Raw genomic sequence first — 14,486 nt, 5'->3', positions numbered from 1 at the left:
TACAATTGCAATACATGGAAATATTTTTCTTTCTTTTTGTGTGTGTGTGTGTGACAGAGACAGAGAGAGGGACAGGTAGGGACAGAGAGGAAGGGAGAGAGATGAGAAGCATCAATTCTTTGTTGCGCTTCCTTAGTTGTTCACACATTGCTTTCTGATATGTGCCTTGATGGAGGCTGACGGGGGGGCTACAGCAGAGAGAGTGACCCCTTGCTCAAGCCAGCGACCTTGGGCTTCAAGCCAATGATCATGGGGTTATGTCTATGATCCCATGCTCAAGCCAGTGACCCTGCACTCAAGCTGGTGAGCCCACGCTCAAGCCAGTGACTTTGGGGTTTCAAACCTGAGTCTTCTGCATCCCAGTCCAATGCTCTATCCACTGTGCCACTGCCTGGTCAGGCTGAATATATTTTTCTTGAAATGAAATCATGTATAAAATATAAAGTGAGAGACTTCCTTCACTCCCACCCAAAATACCACTGACCTCTCCTCCTCAGGAGAGTTAACAATTTACTGAATATTTTGATTAGTTTACATATATAAATGTGAGTATACAACTGTATGTATACATACCCCCATACTTATACAGAACATACATACATACACTTGTATGGTACTATATATATATTACATACACACAGCTTTATTAAGTAAAAGTACATATATTGTTCTGTAATATATTTTTTCTTTTTGTAGTTTTTTTAAAATTATTTATTGTGGTTAGAGAGAAAGGGGAGACAGAAACATTGATCTGTTCCTGTATGTGCTCTGACCAGGATTGAACCTGCTACCTTTGCATATAGGAACAACACTCTAATCAAGGAAGCTATCGGGACAAAGCTTGTAATACTTTCTTCCCAATTAACAATAAGCTGTGGAGATGTTTCCCTATTAATACACAAAATCCCACTCCACCCCTTTAACTACTATATAATATTGTATAGTAACACTAGGTTAAAATTGATAAGCATTCCCACATTTATCTTGTTAGAACAGGCTTTTGTTCTGTGTATTTATTTTTTGCTATTACAAACACTGATTCAATAACACAATTGTGCATGCCTTGTTGCACACGTGCCATTAGTTAAGCAGAAGAGATTCCAGGCCCAGAAATGGAACCAGTGAGTCAAGTAGCACCTACATTTGAAAATTTCAAGAGATAAAGTCAAATCACACTTTCAAAACCTACACCAATTTATATCCCACCAGAAATATCTGAGACAGCTTATGCTCCTAACCTGAACACCTAATTTAAAGATAAAAAACATTATCTTGTTTCAATGTTCATTTTCCTCATTACTAGTAAGATTCACTTCTTAAATTTATGGCCAGCTCTATTTTTCTTTGTGAATTGTTTGTTAATTAAGCTTTTTCTTGATCCACTGGAGCTCTTTATTTACTCGTCTTAATCTTCTGATTATGTTGACACTGCTTTTTTCTAGTCCAGTTAGAAGGCTTCAACGTAAAACCTATTTATATTATCAATATAATTAAAATATTACATAATGAGAACAAGCAGTTGTTGGGCAGATAAAATATATTATGCTCACTTTATTAAAGATGGCGCTGCCCACGTGGAAACCCATCGCCCAGGTGATATTAATGTGTGTTGGGGGCGGCTGTGGGCAGACAGGATCCTTGTATCCTGGGGCTTGGTTTTAGGACTAAGCCTTTCCCACCCTTTTTGATGTAGAGTGGTGCACTCTCATGAGGAATCTCATTATGTCTCAGATAAGTGGACTTTGTGTCAGAGACTTCCTTGTTTGTATATTGGATTAAAGGTTTTGGTTTCTACACTATAAAGTGGGGCGGACCGGGAGCTTGCTCTCTCGGTTTCTGCTATCACCATTGCAGGGGCCTCCCTGACCCCTTGCCCTTCATGGGAAAAGCTGATTTTCTGCTTTTCCCTTGGCTTCTCTGTGGCTTGCCTGTCTTGGTGAGACACCAATAAACAGAATGGCCCACCATCCTCTGACTCCGCCATTTCTTTACCGCCTGCCCGAATCCAATGGGAACCTGCATGTGAATGACCACGGTGGCGGCTCCTGGCCTTACAGCAGTACATTTGTATGAACATAGAAAATAAGGACTTAGTGATTTGAAAACATGTTTATTAACATCAAAGCTGAACACTTTTCATAACAGAAAAAAAAAGCTGAAAATCACATTATAGCTGTAACTCCCAAGACAAAAGATAACACAGAGGGGGGAAAATGACACAAAGCTATAGATAAAACTGAAGCATGAAAATTTAATTTTTTCTCCAGAAAAGATCTGAAAGAAACAATAACTGAAGCTATTATGATTTCCATATACAAAAGGAAAACTAAACTTAATTGGAGTTCATCTTCCTGAATGCAGATTCCTTCTCCTCAGAAGAGGCCTGCAGTCATCACTGTACCTGAATCTCAAACATGTCTCAACAAAACATGTTTTTCAAAATTACTGCCTCAGGCAAAAATGCATTATTACTGAGACCCTGTTAGTATAGCTACATTTTCATAAATGGACATGAAAGATTTCATAAGGAAATGTCAAACATTTTCTAGTTGGAATGTCCTTACAACTGCAGTTTTCTTAGATCAGGGCGGATTGGAAACATATGAGGAGATACTATTGTATTCTTGACCAGCTACCAAACAAAGTAACCCACACGTAGGGTTGTCAGATAACATACAAAATGTCTAGTTAAATTTAAATTTCAGATAAACGATGACTAATTTTTTAGAATAAGTATGTCCCATAGAGTATTGGGGGCATACTTAGCCTAAATATTGCATGGAACATACTTATATTAAAAAAGTATCCCTTCCCAACAGTTGAAGCTCCAAAGAAGGCAGGTTCTATCGAGAGGGGCCAGGTGTGTGTCATGCTAAGTCTAGCCCTCTCCTGTGGGCAAGAGGAAACAACAAACTGGAATGCCTCTGGCTACAGCAGGGGTCCCCAAACTTTTTACACAGGGGGCCAGTTCACTGTCCCTCAGACCATTGGAGGGCCGGACTATAAAAAAAACTATGAACAAATCCCTATGCACACTGCACATATCTTATTTTAAAGTAAAAAAACAAAAACGGGAACAATTAAAATAAAGAACAAGTAAATTTATATAAATCAACAAACTGACCAGTATTTCAATGGGAACTATGCTCCTCTCACTGACCACCAATGAAAGAGGTGCCCCTTCTGGAAGTGCGGCGGGGGCCGGATAAATGGCCTCAGGGGGCCGCATGTGTAGTTTGGGGACCCCTGGGCTACAGACTGCAGTGTATTGCAAAGGGGACAGGTCTGAGGCAGGCAGGTAAGTTAGAAGACCACTGATTTAATAGCTCAAGCAATAGATGAAGAAGGTAGACAAATCTAAGGGATGATAAAATTCTGTAGGTAGAAGGCAAAGGTGGTTGGACTGTATAGACAACAAGAAGGAATCAAGGATTGGGGAAGGGCTCTCTGCTGCTTTAACAAGTTGCTGCGTAGGGTAAAGCAGGGGGTAGGGTTAGCAGAGGGCAAAGAGTGCAATTGGAAGAACAGATTAGGCATTTGTTTATAACCAATAGAGTTGGGGGCATTCTGTATCATCCCAGTGAGGATGCCTGGTCTAGAAGTTACTTCAGAACAATCAGAACGAAACACAAGGACACAGGAAATGAACCACACAGGTATTGAGAGAAGTCAGCAAGTGCTTTCTGAAGGAGTCTAAATTTTTCACAGGGTAAAACCTTCAGATACTGAAGTAATGGGGGGACCCACACAAAGTGAATATTTCAGAGCCTCTAACCAGAAACAAAAGCTACGCTCTTGAGTGATAGCAGTAACAAAGAGATAACACTGCTTTACATCTGTAAGAGCTATATTCTTCCCACCTCACTTAATAGGCTATTTAATTTATATAGGATTTATTGCTATATAATATTCATTCAAATCTTTTCTCCCACCCTTCTCTCTTCCACTATCAGCAAAGCTAATTTCTCCCCCACCCCCCCCCTCTCACACACACACACACACACACACACACACACACCTCTCCACCTTTCACCTTCAGGCTCTCTTCCACCTCCTGCCCCAAATCCACTTCTTTCCTTCTTCTAAAATCCATTTTAAGAAGAGTGCTAATTCCAGTAAGCCTAAACTCCTACCCAATCCCCCACAAATGCTCTCCCTTGTTGACTGGCAGAGGCCCTTAGGCTCATCACAGGGTGAGTATGCGGCATGGCATATTTCATTCAGAATGTAAGCAGGCAAACAACCCCTAACTCCAAATACTAAGGCCTGTGTTATGCTCTGTGGGTGCCTTAATCATTTAACTTTCAGTAAGTAATGAGTAGTTTTAGGCAGAGAACCTCAAATTGAACAAGCTGGCAGTATTTAGCAAGGGGAATTTGCTCTGATTAAATATTTGCTATTCCAAAAAGCATCTTACACTGGGAGGTGATGGGGACGGGTCTACTAAGAGTGTTGCCTCTGAAACCTGCCTCTGGGCATCCAAGGGCACTCCATCTGTGTCAGTTCTGTCTAGACCAGAGGGCCAGAGGCTTCCTTCCAACCCTCAAGGCAATCAAACTCCAAGCCGCAAATTATAAACAGCTCACTTCCAACCCTACCTTCACCACCAAACTGGGCAAATTACACACCCTCCCTGAACTTCAATGTCCCTTCTTGTACAACGAAATAATACTGCCACTCTGTACACTTGAAACTAATATAAAATACTACTGAATGTTAACTGTTCCGAAAAATTTAAAAATAACTTTAAAGAATACTGCCACCTCTCCAGACTTGTGGTGGCACAGTAGATAAAGCATCAACCTGGAACACTGAGGTCGCTGGTTTGAAACCCTGGGCTTGCCTGGTCAAGGCACATACAGGAAGCAACTACTATGAGCTGATGCTTCTTACTCCCCCCCCCCCCTAAATTCAATAAATAAATTTTTTTTTAAAAAAAGAATACTGCCACCTCATGAAGTTGCCTGAGAATTAAATCAGTTAATCCTTGTAAAGTATTTGGCATAGTTCCTAATCCATAATATTAAGGTGACCAACTTTCTTACTATGAAAAGAAGGACAAAAATAAATTGAAGAAATCAGTATCATAAGTAAAAGAAACTTTTTATTCATTGCAACAATAATATACTATAATATAAGTGCATAATAAAAACATTTGTAATATTTTATATGTAATTATGCTTACATGCCTATTAATTTTTAATAATTGTAAGAAAAAAGTACTCATTTAGATCATATTAAATAAATATTGAATGAATATTTTTTGTCAATGTATCATCTTATAACAATATATTGGAAATATCTGAACAAGAAATATCCTTCATATTGAATTTTACATGAATTGTGCTTATCTGTCTATGATTGAATATTCACTTAGAAAGAAATAATCGTGAGTCGACAATGTCTTATGTGCCGTGTCGTGTTTCAGTAAGAAGTACACAAAGCCATTTGTGCACTAGGTATATGGCACGCTCTCTCAAGGTCTCCTGTGCAGAGCGCATGCATCTCATAATCACATCTCGCCGCACTGTACTGATCCTTGACGAATCATCATGTGAAGTACAAATACATCGCATCACATGCAATGGATTAACTCTGCATCGATCGAATATGAACATTTACAAATTAGTCTTCCAATATCAAAAAGGAGGACACTTTTTGAGGGAGGATGGAACTTACAAAAGAAGGACTGTCCTCCCTAAAGGAGGACGACTGGTCACCTTATAATACTGTACCCACTAAGTAAACTTCCTTAATTCTGAGGTACTTTTTCATTAAAAAAAACTTTTGGGGAAGGGAGTCAGGCCATGACTGAACCACAGGCTGTGTGCTGGGTTCTGATTTCAATGTGGCAGGAAGTCAAGCATCTTCGAATTCCACAGACGTGCTCGCTTCCGCAGCACATCTACTAAAATTAGAAGTCCACATATGTTCTGTTCACCTCAGCAAAGGATTCATATTGAAAGGCACAGTATCTATTTACTCGTCATCTTTCAGAGGCCTGGTAACCACCCAAAAGAATATATGTGAACTCCCAAATCATGGAAAAGGTGTTCAAAACAACAACACAAGTATTAAATTCAAAAGGTTGGGGATTAGGAGAGAATCCACATAATTTTGTCTACAGAGGAGAAATGCTAGTTATTTCCCCCAAAAAACTTCCCTCTAAGGCAAATAAATATACAGAAACAATAAACATCCAGAGCTACAGAAAGGCCTACAGATCCAGCTGGCCACGGGCCCAGAGGCTATGAACTTGGAAATCAAGTATAGAAGTTGGGGGTAATTCTTATGGAAATGGAGAGGAAGAAGATGAGAGGCATGTTCCTGTGATATCAAAGTATTATTTGGGAGGGGTAAGAACATAGCATATTAACAAAGTTAATGATTCTTTCACTCATTTATATCAAATTTCTAGGGCATTAAATGAAACTAAGATACAAAGAAAGCTTTGGGCAGCTGAGGCTGAGCAATGTCATAAAAACTAGAAGAACTAGATCTGCACATTGTTTACTGTCCCTTACTTGAAAATGAATTTCAGAACTGAGAGCTTCTCTCAGGCTGTCTCTCCCCTTTCTGATATATTACTTGTCCTCAAACTTTCTCAGACAATTCACTTTTCTCTGCGGTCCATGCCAGTGATGTCTGTTACCCACCAACAGACCGAAGCTGTGGACTGGGCATGCTGACACCAGCTTCCAGCCTCCTATACATAGCCAGTAGGCAACGGAGGCTCCTTTCTCAATAAGTTACTATCTTTGAGGCTCCTTATGGGATGTGAGGGCATTAAAAAAAACAGTAACAACCAGTACTTGCTTCTCTCGTTTGGGTTTCTAAACATTTTTAAGAGACAAGTCTACACTGTGTCATTATTAAAAGCCACAGAAGAAACAAAAATTCCTCTGACTGATTTTATTTGACCCTGCCACCTCTGAAATCAGAAAGTTAATGCCCCCTGATAGTTGCTCCTCACAATCTCGGAAGCATTTCATCAGTATCAAAAGACCATATATAAGAGTCGACAGGCAGAAAACAATTCTAATCAAACTTTAAATAACAGGCTTTCGTTCTGAACATGACAACTCACAGAGCACTGACTCATTACGATGGTATGAAGGGCTTGTCCACAGAAGGGAAACAGGGATGGATGTCAACCACTGTTCATGGAGAACTACGTAACATCAAAGGTGTAATGTGCACACAAGAACCACACTACTTAAGGATCCTGAGGGAAATCTTCAAGAGTTAATTCAGTGAAGACTTATAAGAGGCAACAGCAGTGGGGACTGGGGACCACGGAATGGATAGACTCCATCTTTTGATTTGATGTGGCCTCTGAATAAAGGTGGAAAAACCCAGGTCGAGGAATCCTGGTTTCTAGCTTGGCAGCCAATTGATCAAATGGCAGACCAATGGTAGATAGGAATCACAGGATGGGAGTAATTTCAGTGAAGGGGCCTGTTGTGAGCGGATGGTTAAGGCAAGGGTGCAGTACTGCAGAAAGACAGTGGAACTAGAGATAAAAGTTTGGCAGTGACCAGCAGAGAAGGCAAAGAATGCATTCAATGAAAATAAATAAGCTTACCTGGAAAGTCAGGTGGGCACAGCCCAGAACCCTGGAAAATGCAAACACTCAAGGGCTGAAAAGACTAAAAAAAACTAAAGAAGCTGGAAAAGTACAGAACCAGAGAGGTTGAAAGAGTAGCTTTCAAGAAGCGGAGTGTGGTCAGCACTGTCAAACACTGCCAATGTGATGAGGGCTTAGAAGTAACATTGGATTTGCCAGCCACAAATCATTTGGACCACTGATAAAAATATTCTCTAAACCAGGTAGGAGCAGAAGCTGGACTGCAGATGGCTTAGAGAGCAGGCAGGGGGGTCTGGGTCTGGGTCTGGGTCTGGGTCAGGGTCAGGGAGCAAGCCTTTTACCACATGCTTTCCAGAAATCTACAGGAAAAGTAAGGGCCCAAGGCTTGTTCCTAAATTTTATTTACTTGCACTTATATAATCAATACATAATTGTATTCTTGTTGCCAATAAAATGTAAATTACAATAAAGATACCTAAAGCAAAATCCCCTTATCATTAGTATCACTAGACCAGCCCCAACTTGAGTCCCAGAGGTCAGCACTGTCACACTGTGGCCTTCAGCGTGCGTGCCCTTCTAGACAGACCTCTTTCTGTGCTACACTATACTCACTACTTCCTGCAGATTGTTGCATGTTCAACACATAAATCTATCTGCATCCTTTTAAACAACTATATACAATTCCATCTATCTGCATCCATTTAAACAACTACATACAATTCTACAGTCCAGACCAACATCATTTACTTTGTTACCCAACTGGCAGATATTTAGGTAGTTTACGATTTTTTCATTATTATAAATAATGTACAATGGGTAGTGTCTACCCTGGAATGCAATTATTTAGAGCTGAAAACAAAGCTCAAACTCAAGAAGACGGTTTTTGTTTTCTGTTTTTACTCTCCCTTTACCTGCCTAAAGGAGTTCAGATAAAATAAATCTGCTGAAAGGGAGGGAGCATTTAGCATACATGAATTAAGTATGGCAAACAGAAAGAATCCAAACAAGTCTAGTAGATTTCTCTCTGTGCCCCATTGTTTCAGGGTAAGAATTTGTTTGCCAAATGTTTGCTTGTTGGGCAGATAAAATATATTATGCTCACTTTGTTAAAGATGGCGCTGCCCACGTGGAAGCCCGTCGCCCAGGTGATGATATTAGTTGCCCTTATGCTTGGAATGGGCGTGATTATATTAATGTGTTGGGGCGGGCTGTGGGCAGGCAGGATCCTTGTAGCCTGGGGTTTGGTTTTAGGACTAAGCCTTTCCCACCCTTTTTGATGTTGGGTGGAGCAATCCCATCATGCCTCAGATAAGTGTCTTTGTATTAGAGACTTCCCTATTTTGTATATTGGATTAAAGGTTTTGAATTATGCACTATAAAGTGGGGCAGACCAGGAGCTTGCTTTCTCTTGGTTCCTGAGATTATCATTAGAGCAGAGAGCAGAGTAAGGCCATGTGGAGGAGAAGAGAGGCAGCCAAGATGGCAGAGTAATGAAAGAGAAGCCAGTTTGAGCAGAGTTTGTGCAGAGAGAAGATGGGGTACAGAGGTGAATAAGTCTGGTGAGCTAGAAACCTTTGATTCTAGGAAACTCGGAAAAGTCAGTAGCTTTGTGAGCACTGAATGAGTGGGTTTTGGAACCCAGTTTGTGTTTTTACATGCCTGCAGGGTGCATGCTAGGATTAAAGATAATGGCCCACCAGTTCGTGGCTCTGTTGTTTCATGACCAACTGTTGGAATCCAATGAGAACCTGCATGGGCCAGGCGGCTGTGATGGTGGCAGTGGATACTGGCCATACATTGCTCTTTCTCATCTACCTGCGAATCACCTAGTTTCCCTTTGAAATCTCTGACACCTTTACCTCCTGCTCCTCAGTCTAGAACAATATACAGCTAGTGCTCGACTTACGACCACGATTGGTTCCGACAGACTGGTGGTAACATGTTGGGCAGATAAAATATATTATGTTCACTTTGTTAAAAATAGCACTGCCCATGTGAGGCCGTCGCCCAGGTGATATTAATGTGTGTTGAGAATCCTTGTAGCCTGGGGCTTGGTTTTGGGATTAAGCCTTTCCAACCCTTTTTGATATGGGGTGGTACAATCCAATCATGCCTCAGAGAAGTGACTTTGTATTAGAGACTTCCCTATTTTGTATATTGGATTAAAGGTTTTGAATCTACACTATAAAATAGGGGCAGAAAGGGAGCTTGGGCTCTTGGTTCCTGAGATTATCATTAGAGGAGAGAGCAGAGCAGAGAGCAGAAGGAGGCCATGTAGAGTAGGCCAGGAGAAGCAGGCAAGATGGTGGAGTGTTGAGTGAGAGGCCAGTTTGTGCAGTTTGATGCTGGAGAAGGAAGGAGATGGGGAACAGAGGTGAATAAGTCTGGTGAGCTAGAAACCTTTGATTCTAGGAAACTCGGATAAGTCAGTAGCTTTGTGAGCACTGAATGTGAGTGGGTTTTGGAGCCCAGTGTATGTTTTTACTTGCCCGCTGGGTGCAAGCTAGGATTAAAGACTATGGCCCACCAGTTTGTGGCTCCGTTGTTTCTTTACCGACTGTCCGAATCCAATGCGAACCTGCATGGGCCAGGCTGCTGTGATAGTGGTGGCCCTGGCTGCTGGCTTTACATAACACAATTTGGTTTTAAGCTGAGTAGGCTATATGTACAGTACTGTGAAATGATGTTATAAAAATCTTTAAGTCATATTTTATCATAATTTGCTTTCATTATTGTTATATATCATAATTTTCTTTGTTCATTTTATGCCATTTGTATCATCTCTATACCATTTTGTTTCTTATTTTTACATTCGTCAGGTTTAAGTAAAACACTGCATTACCAGTACAACTGGTTTAATGTTTGCAAAGACAATTTCCTCTTGCTAGACATCTTGAGAGGGGTTTGATAAAAAATATCCAAGACACAAAACACAAATTGCTGTACCGAGTCTGAGATAACAGTTGAAATGGTGCACGCAGAGATGGTAGTACTTCCGGAAGCTGGTCCGCACTGTCGTACACCCAGCTGGGCAACGCTTGCACTGCCAGACGTGGAGCAGTCATGGCTAGCGATTGTGGTTGTAAAGTCAAATGGTCGTAAGTTGCATAGGTCGTAAGTCGATCAATATTTGTATATACTTTACTGTCTTTGGAATTTTCATGCTTATGTAAATTTCTCATGTGCACATATTAAAACTTGATTCTCTCCTGTTAATCTGTTGTGCAGCCAGAAGAACTAGGAGGGGGGGGAAGGTCATATAGTTGGTATGATTTAAATTCTAATAGATACTGCCAAACTCTCCCCAGTGAAGGTTTGTGAAAGCTCTAGGGCTGAAGGAGAGCAGAAGAGAGGCACAGAAGTGTCCCCAGAGCCACACATACATCCATCTGAAACCAGGAGATCTACAGCTGCCCACCCCTCAGCACCCTGGTTTCTGAGGGCCTGTGCCCATAAGCACTGCCTCAGCAATCAAGGGATGTGATAAGGCGCTGAAGAATTGCAAAAAATTGTTAACATTAGTATTTTAAAAGGAAGAGTCAGCCCTCCTACCCCTCCTTTCTGAAAATAAAAAAAAAAAAACAGATTAAGAGATTAAAGGAGCAAAAGAAAGGAGACAATGTTTACATATCCTACACCGATTCTAACTCTTCCTCCCCTCCTGGAGTCCTGAGAGTGAGGTATACGTCTAGACAAGGGGATCACAGCCCACTCCCCTTGCTTGAAAAACCCACATTCTGTAACATTTTATATGCTAATAATCATCCTTTTGAAATCCTTGATATGTATAAAAACTTGTAAACTAAACAAGCGGGAACTAGCTTATAATAAGCTAGTCCCAACACTCTTAACAAAGGTGTTTTTTTTTTAAGATTTTATTTATTCATTATAGAGAGGAAAGAGAGAGAGAGAAGGGGGGAGGAGCAGGAAACATCAACTCCCATATGTGCCTTGACCAGGCAAGCCCAGGGTTTTTGAACCGGCAACCTCAGCATTTCCAGGTTGACGCTTTATCCACTGCGCCACCACAGGTCAGGCAACAAAGGTATTTTCATTTGGCCTCTCTCCTTATCCTAAATTAAACATTTCTCTGTGGCAACAGGGAATGGGGGGTAGACACTAGAAGATTTGGGAATGTCTTTGATATGTAAAACAATATTTATCCCTACTGTGTTGATATGTAAAACAACATTTATCACTACTATGTAAAACATTTATCACTATTGTGTTATCTTGTAGTTAATGTGTAGGAATGGGTTTTTTTTTCCTTTCAATAGATCCTATAGATAAATGTTGTAAGCCTGTTAGTAATTGACTATTGTACCATGCTCCCTCCTTACCCACCCCAACCAGTACTTGATTTTGTATAAAAGAAGGTCTAGAACAGTACGAGGGCCTACATGATTTGGGATTGTGACCCCTGTAGCTAGCCGGCTAATTAATAAATTCCTCAAAAATTCATTTGGACTTGGTGTCTCTATGTAACCGTGGATTAAGTACAGTACTTTACAACAGGGAATAGAGCTCTCCAAGAAAAAAATCTACACCTAACCCCCAGAGACAACTTAAAACTGCAGCTCTGAAGGTATGGACTTTTAGCAGGAAAGTATGGTTATTCCCACAGAACAAAGGGTCTGAGGAAGGACTCCTCTGAAAGGAACAGGCCGATTGAAGGATACCTCTTAAACACAGGAGAGGCTGCAGTTTCTATAACAGGAGGACTAAATGTCTAAACAGGAAAAGCTCTTTATTTGGACCACTTAATAAAATGGAAGACAGTGAGCCCAAATCAGCATTCTTCTTGAATGTATAAACCTGGCATACAGTGGTAATGTGTTATATGCAAATTCAACTATATGCATGACCGTCTTCTGTAAATAATTTTTAAAATTCCAGTGAAATTAGTTTGCACATGCCTTTTTTATTCCATACTATACATGATAAACCTATATTATAGCACAGTTTGGTCATTCGCTCATTCATTCACATCTACTACGTACAAGCACTGTTCTAGGTCATAGGGATATAAGCAATGAATAAAACAGAAAATCCATGCTCACAAGGTGCTAAGTTTCTAGTGAAATGCTATATCCACAACACCATGTTTACTCTACTTCATGGATATGTCAAGCATTGTGTGGGTCAAATAAGTTTGTAAATATGATATATATGTTTGCTCGATTATAGTTTGCATTGGGTGTGGGAGACAGGCTGTAAGCAGGCAGGGTCCTTATAGCCTAAGGCTTAGTTTTAAGACTAAGCTTTTCCCCACACTCTTGACTGACTGCATGATAGAGGGTGGTGCACTCTTATGAGGAATCCCATCATGCCTCAGGATAAGTGTCTTTGTATCAGAGACTTCATTGTTTGTATATTGGATTAAAGGTTTTGATTTCTACACTATAAAATAGGACAGACCGGGAGCTTGCTCCTCTCGATTCCTGAGATTAGCATTAGAGAGGAGAGTAGAGAAAGGCCACGTGGAGGAGAGGAGAAGCAGCCAAGATGGCAGAGTGCTGAAGGAAAAGCCAGTTTGTGCAGAGTTTGTGCAGGGAGAAGGAAGGAGATGGGGAACAGAGGTGAATAAGTCTGGTGAGCTAGAAACCTATGATTCTAGAAAACTCAGATAAGTTAGTAGCTTTGTGAGCACTGAATGAGTGGGTTTTGGAGCCCAGTTTGTGTTTTACTTGCCCACTGGGTGCAAGCTAGGATTAAAGATGATGGCCCACCAGTTTTTGGCTCTGTTGTTTCATTACCGACTGTCCGAATCAAATCTGAACCTGCACAGGCCAGGCGGCTGTGATGGTGGCCGTGGCTACTGGCTTCACACTGGCCCAGCCTCTTTCCCATTTGCCATTTATTTATACCTGAAACTGGAGGTCCCCAGCAGCAAGGGAACTAGAGTACACACACACTTACTTTCTACATTCTCCTTGCCAATCACCAAAATGCTTGATTTGGCTACATACATAGAATACTAGTTGTCTTCCCCTGAGAATAATCTCAAAGACCACCAATAATACATAAATATTGTTAAGTGGGTCATGCTAAATTTATTGATGTATTATTCTGGCCTAACTGACCCAGTATGTGGTTCACACAGCCCAGTTACCTGCAACTTAAGCAAGTATTCTGGTATCCTCAGCACAAAGTTAAGCCAATTGAAGTTTCCCTTTAACAGAGAAGGAAAGAATTTAACTGCATATGACACGCTAAAAGCTTCTAATGGTCTAATAAAGGAGTCAGCAAATGACCGCCTGTGGGTCACATCCAGCTAGTTCCTGCTTGTGTAAATAAAGTTTTATTGGAACACAGCCATGCTCCTTTGCTGGCATATTGTTTTGGATGCTTATGCACTACAACAGCAGAGCTGAGTAGGTGCTAGAGAGCACATGGACCTCAAAGCCGAAAATGTTTTCTATCCGGCTCTTCATAAGGCCAAGTTTGCCCACCTCTGGACCACCTGGAAGAATAGCTGAGAAGCTGTGCAGAACTGCTGAAGTATAAGTTAACACCTCAAAGGCAAATGACAACTGGTGATAACTTACTCTACAGATCAAAAGCCAAAGGCCCAGCAGAGAGCACAGCGGTTCATTTGGACTTCTAAGTGTGGGATCCCAGCACTTTGTCCTGCATTCTTGCCTTCCTTACTCTCTCTCCCTTGTCCAGAGGGCTCACTGCTATCCCCCAATGGAATGCATGCTTTAAATGAATCCAATCATATATCTCCCATATGTCATTTTGAGAGCAGCAAATTAAGTATTTTAATTTATCTGCTCGTAAAAAATGTTTTCTGGAGCGGTGGTGGAGGGAATGAGGAAGGTCATGCCTGTTGACTGCCAACATTTTTCCCCTGTGGGTCAGAAGCCCTCAATAGCTCTAACAGAAAATAAGTCCT

At 41.0% G+C, this 14,486-nt stretch overlaps 1 protein-coding gene across 2 annotated transcripts in view; it reads right to left on the bottom strand.

Moving 5' to 3' along the window:
• Positions 1–14,486, bottom strand: part of SERINC5 (serine incorporator 5) — a 176,928-nt gene that overhangs the window by 55,716 nt on the left and 106,726 nt on the right. The gene's annotated exons all lie outside the window — the stretch shown is intronic.

Source organism: Saccopteryx leptura, chromosome 4, assembly GCF_036850995.1.
Source record: "Saccopteryx leptura isolate mSacLep1 chromosome 4, mSacLep1_pri_phased_curated, whole genome shotgun sequence".
Taxonomy (NCBI): domain Eukaryota; kingdom Metazoa; phylum Chordata; class Mammalia; order Chiroptera; family Emballonuridae; genus Saccopteryx; species Saccopteryx leptura.
Note: the sequence above shows the minus strand (reverse complement) of the source record. Positions and strands in the feature narration are given on the sequence as shown.